Source organism: Falco rusticolus, chromosome 7 (genome assembly GCF_015220075.1).
Source record: "Falco rusticolus isolate bFalRus1 chromosome 7, bFalRus1.pri, whole genome shotgun sequence".
NCBI lineage: Eukaryota > Metazoa > Chordata > Aves > Falconiformes > Falconidae > Falco > Falco rusticolus.
Genome location: NC_051193.1, coordinates 42,875,265 through 42,887,517, shown reverse-complemented (window position 1 = coordinate 42,887,517; position 12,253 = coordinate 42,875,265). Strand labels below are relative to the sequence as shown.

At 38.5% G+C, this 12,253-nt stretch overlaps 1 protein-coding gene across 11 annotated transcripts in view; it reads left to right on the top strand.

Annotated features, from left to right (window-relative positions):
- The window catches only part of DGLUCY (D-glutamate cyclase), a 47,709-nt gene that overhangs the window by 6,977 nt on the left and 28,479 nt on the right, over positions 1-12,253 (top strand). For 9 of the 11 annotated variants that reach the window (XM_037394937.1, XM_037394936.1, XM_037394935.1 and 6 more), the window contains one exon: positions 11,039-11,110. The exons of 1 other annotated variant lie outside the window; for it this stretch is intronic. The gene's annotated coding sequence lies outside the window, so the exon portion shown is untranslated. Of the gene's footprint in view, positions 1-7,079; positions 7,456-11,038; positions 11,111-12,253 lie in introns of those variants that run through there. One more of the 11 variants, XM_037394938.1, reaches the window with a different exon arrangement.

Here is a 12,253-nt window from a genome sequence, read left to right as displayed (position 1 = left end):
AGTTACTTTTCTGTTGTGACTGCTTGTTAACATATTGATGGGTAATATTACAGCAGTGCAGATTATTGACATTGTAAATCACTCCATTAACTCTAAGCTACTTCAACCCCCTCACCCCCCAGCATTTTCTTGGATTTAATGAAGGTTTACACTAATACCACATCTCACTCCAGCTTCAAAAGAGCGCATTCCTATTCAACCAGATTTTATTACACCAAACCCACCATGTCATTACAGAAATTCCATAGTAAGTGATTTGCTTCCCACTGGACTCAGCGCTGCCTTCCTGTGACTCTAATGAGATGCATCTTCAAAATGGGAAGTCAAATGAGGCAAACCCCACAGATTTTTAGAATTACTTGCAATATGCAGAGGAGTTAGGGTATGACTTCAACTTAATCTAACATATACCTGCAACGTGACCTTACATTGTCTTCCCACCAGAGTATTTGGTTTTGGGTGGTAGTGAGTTGTTGTGAGATGGTTTCCATTATTTCCTAAGTCTTTAGATAATAAGTTGGTTAAACTGTTCCACTGTGCGACACTGTTTTTCTTTAGAAAGCCATGTGATTGAAGACAGTGGACAAGCATGAGATATTGGTTTGGTTTATACAGAAGACAAAATAATTGCTTTTGGGTAGCAAGTACAAAAGCAAACAGAATTATGAATCATCTGGGGTTGGACATGAGCCCACTTGCAGTCCTGGTACTTCTGCAAAAAGGGGATTTCTGCAAAAATCTTGAGGCTCTCCTTGCTTTTGACAAACACAGAGCGAGTGTTAACCCTTTATTTAATCTTGTGTTTCAAGCCAGATCAGGACAGTGCTTTCTGTAGTTTTTTATGTACTCTTTCTGACTTCAGATATTCCGTGAGAAACTCATCATTCCTCCTCTAAGGCAACAGTTGCCTTATCTTCCCAGTGCCTTTCTCTGCAGGAGTAAATGCCTTCACACCCCACCCACTCATGCCATGAGAGCAGACTTCGCACTGCCACTCCCCACCCGCACCATGACTTCTGCTACAGTAGCAGCAACACTCTCTTGTCTTCAGTTACAGTGTCAAGGATATCACTGTCATAGCTGCATACATGCAGGTGATGCTGCATATCGGCATGTCATCACTCATCTCTTAATGCTTTTACCTCTCCGGGTTGGAGCTTCACAGTGCACCCTCTCACACAGTTGAAGCTTTGGGATACAATTCAATCTATTTTGGCTCTATTGATTTGGTTGTTGTGTTTGGTTTTGGAAACTTTATACCTGTTAAGATTCTTGAAAGTGACAAATATAGAAGTCATATAGTCCTGTTAAAACAGAACCTTGTCCAGAATGACCATAAACCCAAAACATTTCAAGAAAGTGTGCCTATCCATCTTATTAATAATCTTACTATCTCCTGTTCATAGAATGTTCATTGCTAATCTCTAGCTGTTTACTTAGGAGAGGCTCATCTTTTTCCAGGTTATTTGCTTGTGTTGCATCTACCTATTAAGTCCTCTTATTCATGAAGTAAATATCCCAGCAGTCAAGTTACCTACGATATCCATAAACTTTTCAAAGAAGCCACAAATGTATTCTGATTTATTACAAAAAGAGCTAATGAATTAATTCTAAATGTTATTTTATAGGCAGAATTGAGATTATTTTCAGCAGAAGTTTCAATCTATGCTTATGGCTTTAGTCACAGGGCAAGTGTTCAGTGCAGGTGAGGGATTGCGTCGCACTGCAGTGATGCTGGAGAGCCCTGGCTATAGATTAGCACTCGGTGCTGAGCAACAGACAAACCCAGAACAAAAAGGTGCTCCCCCAAAAAAACCTTCTCATTAATGTGCTATGATGAAAGCCCTTAGAGCTCAACTGAAAACTGGGAAAACTTTGATGTTTTCACTGAAATTACTATAAAGGTCAGAAATTGGTTATCCTACAAAAATTACATGTCTATTGGGAAAAAAATGGGCCATCTATAAGCATGATGTCCTCTTTTTTCTTGTTCATTTTTAAGACAGACATTTGAGATGTGTCTCTTCTGCAGAGCTCATGAACCCAAGGCCATGGAAGTTGGATGTATTTCTGTTAATATTCTTAGCTATTTTTAATATACATAGATTATATCCTAAACAATGCCCACGTAATGCACTTTGTTTTGCATATTTTCTTTTGTATACTTCGTAACCGTGGAAAAGTCACATACAAATAATTCTATTATTTGAACTATAAGATGGTCAGTTTGGATTGTCTTTTATTCAGTTAAATTTATGCAGTCTTGAAATAGCTCTCTTTAATTGAGAACAGTTTGCTTTATGTGATCAACCATGGAATGAATGGATATATATTTTATATACATAGATATATATATGCACACACTTTTTTTTTTTGCCTTTTTTTTTTTTTTCCCTAGAATTTGAGACCAAGTACTGATTGCAATAGTTTCCTTCTTAAAAAGGAGTGGAAAATGTTGTGTAATACTTTCCAAACTGAAGCTGGATCTACTCAGAATGCTTAGTTTTTAAACTTTCCAGTAAATGGGGGGAAAAAAGCATGTGTATTGTTTGTTCAGGAGGACACAGATTTGCTAATTTTTAGATATGGTTTTATATTCTTTTATATGCCAGCTGGTAAACTATATTTTTGATGTCAGGCAAGAAAGTCTCACTTCTTTCCAGTCGTGTATTTTCACGCTCCAGTGAACCTGCACAATTTCTGACAATTTTCCCATGGACACAATGATTGTATATCTCATATATCTGCAATTTGAAGTGCTTAATAGATTCAAAATTAGCCTTGTATACCAAAATTTCTATATCAAAGTAATTTAATTTACAAAGACAAGTATTGTGAGACTAGAGAAGAGATTTCCATTGGGAAAAAAGATCTATCAGTAGAGAATGGAGTTTGAAAGTCATTAGCTACCATCATCTATTCAAATGTTTTAGCAGTAGTAACTATGTTTTTTTAATAGCAACCTTTTACTGCTCCATCAGTCTGACTGGAAATCATAGCAGGTTCTAGTAATGGATGCCTGTTCATCTTCCTTTTATATAATCAAAATCCTCTCTCTTCTTTCAGTACTGAAAACACCTTCAGACGATATTCAAATGATAATGTTCTTCCATCTTTGCATATTATTCAAAACACTCCCTGATAGGTATGATATAGCAATATATCATACAACATACCCTGCTCTATACCATTTTTTTTTTATTTCCAAGTAGCTGAGCAATTACCCATTTTGTAGTTTTATCTTTCTCTGTCCAGATATGCTGCTCCCAAATATTCACTCAATTTTCAAAATTCCAGTTGGTCCCAAAAATGCGTCTCCATACTAGTTATATTAAAAGAGAAACTAGTTAAATAGGCCTAGGCTTCAACCAAACTCACTGCTCCCTTTCCCCCACAACCAAAATCCAACACATTTGACTAATCTTTTGGAGACAAAACCCATAGATGTTCCAAGTTCAGTTTTTGCAAATGTGAATGCTCTATTTTAATTGTACATTCAGACTTGGTTCTGAGTGCTTTTAATTTGTCTTGTCTTTTTTCATTGCACATACTATGTATTCTGACCCTTCTTTGGGAGAAGATATTGCTGGTGATAGCTAAGTAAGTGTATTTGGAACACCCTTCTAAGATGCTTGTCTCAAGAGGATATATATTTATGGAATTAGGATTAAAAGGAATGCCTATGTTTGCAGATTGCATTCTAATATAAAGATGGTTTCATTACTTTTAAATATATTAGCTTTGGAACTGGAATCCTAACCATGCAAAATTCTTGGCTTTTGCATTTAGACAGTTCCCCAAGTAATTTAATTTAGGAGGTAGCTACTGGAATACATGTGATATGCTGCAAACTGCAGTAAGTCCACCTGTCTATGAGTTTTTATGTTAACCTCTGCAAAAAAAATAATTGTGCTTAGCTCTGAAGTTCCTGAACCACAGGTCATAGAGTGCTGGAAGGATATACTAGCTAAATTTGGTCAATGTTTGCTCTGATTTTAACCTCTTCCTTGGGTATGCATTATTGGCCACTATCAAAGTCAGGATACTGGGCTTGATGTAACTTTAATCCTATCTTCTGAAGAATACTGTTGTAATAATATTTTGAATTATTTAGACTTTATTCATGCATCAATCCATACCATGGAACTCGTAAGGCACTATGATGTAATGGAAAGTGAAGATCCATTTCAGAGAAGGAGGGAAATTCAGCCAGATCAAAACCTAATGCTTAAACAAGCAAAGACTCTTTTCCCATTTGAAAACAAAACAGAACTTAGCACACACTCTTCCATACTTAGGACATATAGTAAGTTATGTGAAAAAAATCCAAGAACAAAAATGGTTATTCAAAACTTAGTATCATAAAGCACATTCTAAATAGGTGGAATGTGTAATTTTAAGCTACATTATTGCAAATGGCTGTCTGGCATACATCCCAACACCAGAAAAGAGGATAAATAGTTTCTAAGCAGACAAAAAAAGTTAACCCTTATTTCCAAATTGTATGGTTCATCAATACTAATTATAACTTATTTTGTATCAAGGGTGTTAGCTTGCTCCATACACACATGTTTATAAAAAGTACGTATTACTTATGCGTATTTCTTACAACTTTTTTGTCACATCTTTCTTTACTCAGATCTGTGTATAATCTATGGCTTGTATGCAAACACTTATGCAGATGAAGTGCAATACAGCAAGTGTTTCAGCACTTCATCTGTCCTTGAACTCAATAAGACTACTTATCTCTGACACTTATATTCATAGAAGTACTATATATTTGAGTACTTAAACTGTAAGCTCTGAGACAAGGTTTTATGCATATTACCTCAAGTACACCTGGGAACAAAACCCTTAAATAAATAAATAAACAAAAAATACTAATAGCTTAAATTTTGTTCTGTGTTGCTTTTGTACAAAATAGAGGCTCAAATCTGTATCAAAATGGATTTTTGGGAGTAGAACACACCAAGATACACCAACCTGTTTAGCTTATTTATGTTTTAAAAATATAAAATGAGGTGATATATACATAAGACATTTTCAGCCCTTACCTTCTTATTGTTTGGTAATGAAAATTGAAATGATGACATTAACATCTCTTTCAAGTCAGCCAACGGATGCAGCATTATGAGTCATCTCTTTAACACCGAGCTGGCTTTAAAAAAAACCACCATATTTTAATGGTATGATAAAAGGTATGAGGATGATAGGCCTACAGGTCTTACTCTATTTACCCACAGAATGTAGAGAGAAGCAGTAAAAGTACAGGATTAATTCTCTGAGATAGAAGGGTGAACTGTGTATTTTTTCAACATCTTGAGTTCTCTGCTAAAGCTGCATATGAAGGCAGCGGTTTGAGATATTCACTCTTGTCTGCTGTAACTACATTGAACACAGTAGTGAAATGTATGAGCCACTGAACAGCTAACAGAGTGACAGCATTTAGTCATCTGATACCTGATCTAGTCTGTAATCAGAAACTTCTATGAGAAGTTCTTCACGTGACCTGCGTTAGGACCCAAGGTTAGCAGAGCTCCTGAACTTCTCCCTTGCACAGCTGCACAGCCGTGATGCATCTGCCGCCAGCAGTGGCTCTGAGGGTACCCTGATGGACTGACTGCCCCAGAACATCCATGTGCTGTGGGGTCAGGCTGTCCAAGGACAGTTTGAAGAGGGCCTGTATCCTTTCCTGCAATTTAAAAGTGTCATGTCAATGGGAATTTCCTTTTCAGAACACAATGCTTCAGTTCAAACCCATCTTTCTTCTAGGCAGTAGGCACTATTTTAGCCTATGGATATAGGGTAACTCATGTTCTGCTTCACCAAGGATTATTCTGGTGGCTGAGGACAGTTGCCCAGTGGGATTACATCATATGCTGGTCTTGAATGGAATGACTGTGATGAGTTCATAAATGGAGAGGGCAACTGGGGGCACTGTTGGTACTCTGCAGCACCAGCATACCACTTGCAGAACCTCCCTTCCCACGGTCAGTGTGATTGCCGTTTGTCTATAAAACCAGTTAATTCCTGATTCCTACAGATAACTGGACAATCAGATCAGTGTAGCAACATCGTAACAACTACAGTTGCCACACAGTACCATAGTTGTCAGGTATACAGTAATGAAAACACAGTAATGCAGCCGTAACTTGTCTGTAACTTCACGGAGCCTTTCCAATTGGAATGGATGCTGCCGAACAAAGCTGTCCAGGCATCCTTGATGCAGGTTAACATGTAATATGTGAGCAGCGTAGATGCCCCAAGATAAAGTAGCAGTCCAAGTGCATACTGTTTGCCATTGCATAACACAATAGCTAACAGCACTTAATCTACGCTTGCTCCTGGAGGTTGCAATGAGGTATCCTTGCTGAGCCTGCTACTAATTCACCTGGTTATACAAATAGCACTTAAGCCTGGAGTTCCATCAAGGAAATGATGCTCTGTCCTTTTGAGCTGTTCAAGTACTTCTTGGGCTAAGAGCTGAAGGAAGCAGTGGAAAAACAAAAGTCAGTATCTCTCCATTACAGGTATCAGTGGAGGCAAAGGTGTTTGTTCTTGGTAGTGTTTGGAAAGGTACAATTTACTGGAGGTTCCTCAGACACAGCATACTGAGACACCCACATTTCAAGGATGCTATCCTTGTGTAAATACACAGTCTGCATTCATTCCTTCAGTGACAATATCTGAGGAGAATTGCTTGGTGAGGAGCAATGGGTGCAGTGATTTAGCACCTTTTGGCAGACGTGAGGCCAAAAGAAGCGGCGTAATCCTGGGGGCAGCTTGGACGACCTGACAATAGGGGTGTGGCATGTTTTTTGGGGACCATGGTGCTATTTTATGGTGTGTAAGGAGCAGAGCATCACTCACCTGCTTATCTCCAGATGGAATTCCTTGGGAGGAACGGGCACCCCATCAAGTCCTGTGACCATGCATGACGTGACTGGGTGTAACCTAGGCAGTGACATACTTTCTTATCAAAATAAGCACCTGTGGCTGCTGCCTTGCAAACAAAGCAGTACAAGTCACTGTACTTTGTCCCATGGACCTTTGCTTTCATTCTGCATGAGTAAGAGTGGGAAGAAAAATTTTCCTCCCTTTCTGAGTTTTCATCCAGCCAACACTGGTCACCTTGGCTGCAGCGTGCAGTGCCCTGGTCAGAGCTGCCTTGAGGGGCAGGGGAAAGGCCACAGCGGCGGCCTGTGGGCAAAGCCCTCCGGGGCTGGCTCAGAGCCACAAGAGGCCAAGACAGAGAACTGGTGGCTGGACCCAGCCCAGCGAATTGTGGAGCAATTCTAAAGATCTTCTCTAGCTCAATGTAGATTGGGAAACTATATTTAAATACCACCTTCATGTTTTTTCCCCAATTTCTTTAAGTTGAATAAGCACTTCTTGTCATCTTATTAAGAAAACAACCTCTGGTAGATTGCTTGCTGTCTCTTCTTACTGCAGCTGGTGAGTATTCCTGTCAGAAAAGTCAAAGGCATGAAAATGGCCTTGTAAAATCTTGGTAAAGGTCCTTGTCTCCTCTTAGGCGTGTACCATACCTTACCAATGGTGTACATAAATGAGGTAGCTGTTCTAAAGTTTGTTGGTCATGTGTTTTTGTAAGATGATGGGGCAGGGTATGCAGGTATGAGGACATGACCAAAGGTGTTGGAAGGGTGTAAGTCATGATGTTTCATCCTTTGCAGGATGAAAAAGCTTAAACATCTGAGATCTTGCACAGATTGTGCCTGTGGAAGGGTAGGGCCCAGTGTGAACTGTTCTCTAGTCTCTGCCCACATTTCTCCACCTGAAAAACAATTTATTTTGTCCCAGAGCAGAAGCGGAGTATAAAATAATGCAAATGTGGTGGCAGAAGTTTCAGGGAGCCTGTGCAAGTCATGTTGCACTGACACACAGTGCTGTCTGAAATGGCTGCTTTGGAGCTGGTAATTGCTTTCTGTTATTTGTTCTTAGTATACCGGAATAAACTAAATGTCCTGTGTCTTGTTTGCAAGCCAGATTGCATCAAAGATACGTCGATGGATCATCAGTTTCTGATCCTGACACAATCTGCACAGTCTCTAGTATAGGCTAGCTGCATTAAGAAGCAGAGGGAACACTAGTGGAAACTGATTTAAATTTCTATTTGCAGCCCTCATTTAAAGGTGCATAAACTTCAAAGGCAAAAACCCTGTATTTCAAATGTAAAGCTAAATCCTAATTTGCTGGATGAGCTGCTGTCTGAAAATACACAAAGCACTTCCTCTTTGGAATGATAGACAAAGCCCTTCTGTACTTCAAAATGATTCATAGCAGATGGGGAGAAAAAGAATCATTAATTGATTCTTCAAATAAAACATCACAAGTATTACTGAGAGACTCAGTTGGAAAATCAAATGGAGTAAATTTTCAGAGAAGTTTGTGCTTTTTGCAGTAGTCTCTTGGCAGAATTTCAAATCAGCTTGATGATTAAACAGCAGGTCATTTTAAACCATGTTTACATTAACAAACCTCTGTAACCATATTCATACTAGGCAAGGCATTGTACACAAAGGGTTTGTTAGATTATAATTAGTTTAGATGACTTTATGTATCAGTAGAGGCAGCCCATGGGCTGGCTCATTTTTCAAGTTACCCTGCTGTTCCTGTTAGAGCAACAGCTTTGGTTAAGCTATCTGCATATCTAAAAAAACCTGCCCAGCAGCGTTAAGTTGTGACCCCTGCACTTTTTTGACCAATGAACCTGTATGTGCCACCACCCATTCTTATTATCAAACTTTAAACTGAAAATAGGACAAAAGTGATATAAACAATGCAGGATTGTATTTCGTAAGAGTCCTTAGGCTCCTTGTAAACAAGTCTCTAGACTATACTTTGAAAAATCACTGCATTAAACCATATTCTTATCAGTGTATCAGTACCATTGGAGAAACAGACCTGTGACAGTCACTGTAATCAGTGACATCAGAAACTGGTATTAACTACTTTGCAATCTTCAAACCTACTTGTTTGTCAGTTTTTTCACCAGTACTTTTTACAGGCTGTTTATTCTCAGGTGATCCATTTTTAAACCAACAGAAATAAGTATATGTTTTTAGTTTTACTTCATGAATTTACTTGACACGTGTAAAGGTGAAGCAGTCACACTGACACTTCTGAAGAATGTTTTAATCCTTCTGTGTTATTATGTACTTTTTAAATTCATTTTTATCTGGTGTAGTTTAGTACAGCTGTATGGACACATCCACTGCATCTCAAAGTGTAATCTTTCTGACACATAAAGGACATTTTTCCATTTTCTTGTGTAGTGAATAACTTACATTCTGGGCCTGTGAAGCATCTATGCTTGTATTTAAATATCTGAGAAATGTGCAGGTTCACATTTTGAAAGCTCTAATGTAATACAAAATATTCCATTTACTGCACTAATTTCTTTTTCTCTAAAGAGATTATGTTCTGCAGATTGTAAAAATGCTTTATAAACTATAGGTCAATCAACAATTGAATGTAAAGTTACATAACTTTGCAAGGCTAGTCAGTGATTCTGCTGTCAGAATTTAAGGAGGAAATAATTACAAAACCTATGCTTAATCCAAGCTTATCTATAATATTAAGAGGGGATACACACACACATACACACACACACGTAAGTATAGATAATGAGGTTCACAGGATTCTGCATCTTACAAGTCTAGGAAACTATTTGTGCATTTATTGTATTTTATGATTTCTGAAGTTAGATTATTTTGTGTGAGACTGAGAACCGGAAAAGCTGATTTTAGGCTGAAAATCGAGAGAGAGTTTGTGGTACAACTTAGAGATACAGCAAGTATGTAAATTAAAAAGAGCTAGTGAGAAGAGAGAAGGCATCCAAAATCCCATATTGCCAGAGGATGCAGTCAGACAAACCAAGGAAGGAAGCCCTACAAAGGTCAGTCAAGCTTGGAGTTATGGAGTTAGAGGTCTGAGCTCAGGGAGGAAGGTGGCAGCAACAGAGGCACACTGCAGACAAAAGAAAGAGGGAGGAAACAAGAAATACCCTGGGATGTGCAAATAGGGTGGTGCAATGAGGCTACTTAGTCCATCATGCAAGTCATCTGAACAACCTCTTTATTGAATTTTGTCTGGAACTGCATTTTTCTTGCTCCATGTTGGGTTGCAGATTATTTGGCAAAGGTGGATGGCATTTGTCACATTTTCCAAGCATTACTGTTGAATATTTAACTCTTACTTTGATATACAGTAACTAACTTTGTTACCAGAGGTGACTTAAAGATAGAATTAGTGAATCTGGAAGCGATATGACAGGCCAGGGTACACCTCCGGAGAGCAACAGGGTTTTGTAACAGGATATAGTAACATTCCTCTCAAGATGCCTTTTTCCTAGCATGAGTTGTAGGATTCAGGGGAAATAGAGCATATTCTTTACAATCAGTTATGAAGATGAGGCTTAGAACCAGTCCCATTCCAATCACCTCAGCAAAGATCAGCACTTCATTACACAGTACTCAGTCACCTGTTACTCAACTAGTGTGCTGAGAACAGCATGTAGAAATTGTTAATAACTTAGAGCTTCACATGGCAACAATTGATCACAATTTCTGAATAAAAAAATACCTTCCAAATCTGGCTTTCCTGAAAATTGTTGTTGTCTAGGTAATGGGATATTTTGCAAATCAGCTGGGCCAAGTTAATCAGGTAGTGTACCTGTGCTTAACTCTGCTGAAGTGACGTTACACAGATATATACAAAATTAAGATGTCACTTAAAAATTTTACATTAGTTTTTAAAACCAGACCCAAGATCTATTTAGAACTTTTACCAAAGCTGGTACATATCTGTAATTCCTGACTGCCCCTTTGATGCAAATTTTTTCTGAATATACGTGTCTTTTTAATATAATGTCATTTAAATCAATATTTTTCTGACAAATTAATTCATTATTCTGAGCAACTGATATGGCATATGCCATACTGCCATCATTGTCTGATCACACAGCTCCATACATCATTCTTACAGACCATTCTTGTACCTTATCATCTCTTTCCAGCATTGAAGTTCCATTGTCTTTGTCAAGATATGGAAGTGCAGCTCAAGACACAGTAGTGCCCACAAATCAATAGTAAGTGCCATCTTAACGTGTCAGACATGAATGTATTTTAGTATTTATTCACATGAATATGTAAAACTCAAAATATGTTGAACCTTCATGTAATTCTCTAAAAAGAAAAGTGTTTATTGTGTTTGTAACGTGGAACAAAATGTTTAAGAAAAGGTTCTTTAAAAGTGATCTTGATACTTCAGTGCTACGAAGCTTTGCAATACTGGTTGTTGGTATTGTAAGTCAGGGAGTCTGATGTGAGCAACATGACTTAGAGCAAGGATTTTTTCAGACTGTCTGTGTTAAGTATGAAGTTTGTCATTACACAGCCACTAAATGACCTGATTTTCAAATGCTGGTTACCCAGGACTGTATCTAGAGGTTCATTCCATTAAAGGCAACCCAGACTGGAAAGCCAGATCTTCGGGTCCCTTAATGAGGGGACACCACACAGGATGGCACAACAACTATCTCATAAGCTGTCAGCATCTTCTCCTAAGAGCTTTTTAATACTTACCCTGCACCCTGTCTTTAGCTGTATCATCATCCAACATACCCCCACAAGATAACTGATACTTACCGTGATCTGAAACTATCTCAGAACAAAATGAAAGGAGTCAAAAAAACTTATGCCAGGGGACAGATCCTGATAACCGATTAAGAGCTGTACCAGACCATTTAGTAAGAGCGCTGCTCGATGGCCCCATGAAGCCAGCCTGTGCACCTCATGAGGCATCCTAATGGGACGAAGTGGAAAAGGTGCTGTAAGACCTGAGTTATTGTGGTGCTTCTCCCCTGTCATTCCAAAGAGGCCATGGTCGCGATGGCTCCAACAATTTTCCAGGTGGTCCTAGAGGTGGTTGGGAAATCTAAACCTGACGATGCCCCCTAGCATAGGGAAATAACGTACTGCATCGAAACTAGCCCTCCCTGAGGAAGTCAAAGAGCAAAAGCTAGGTTTTACTATGAGCGTCTAAGAGTTTATTAGTTGCTAAATTTGGATAGATGATAAAAAGAAAAACAGCAGCATAATCTAGTACTGATATTGTATAGCAATACAGTGGTCTAAAGTTATCACTCAGAATGTTAATCTGATTGGATTTTCCCTATAGTTTTATAAAATCACCACAGGAACTTTAGTGATAGCAAACGGCCATAAGGTGA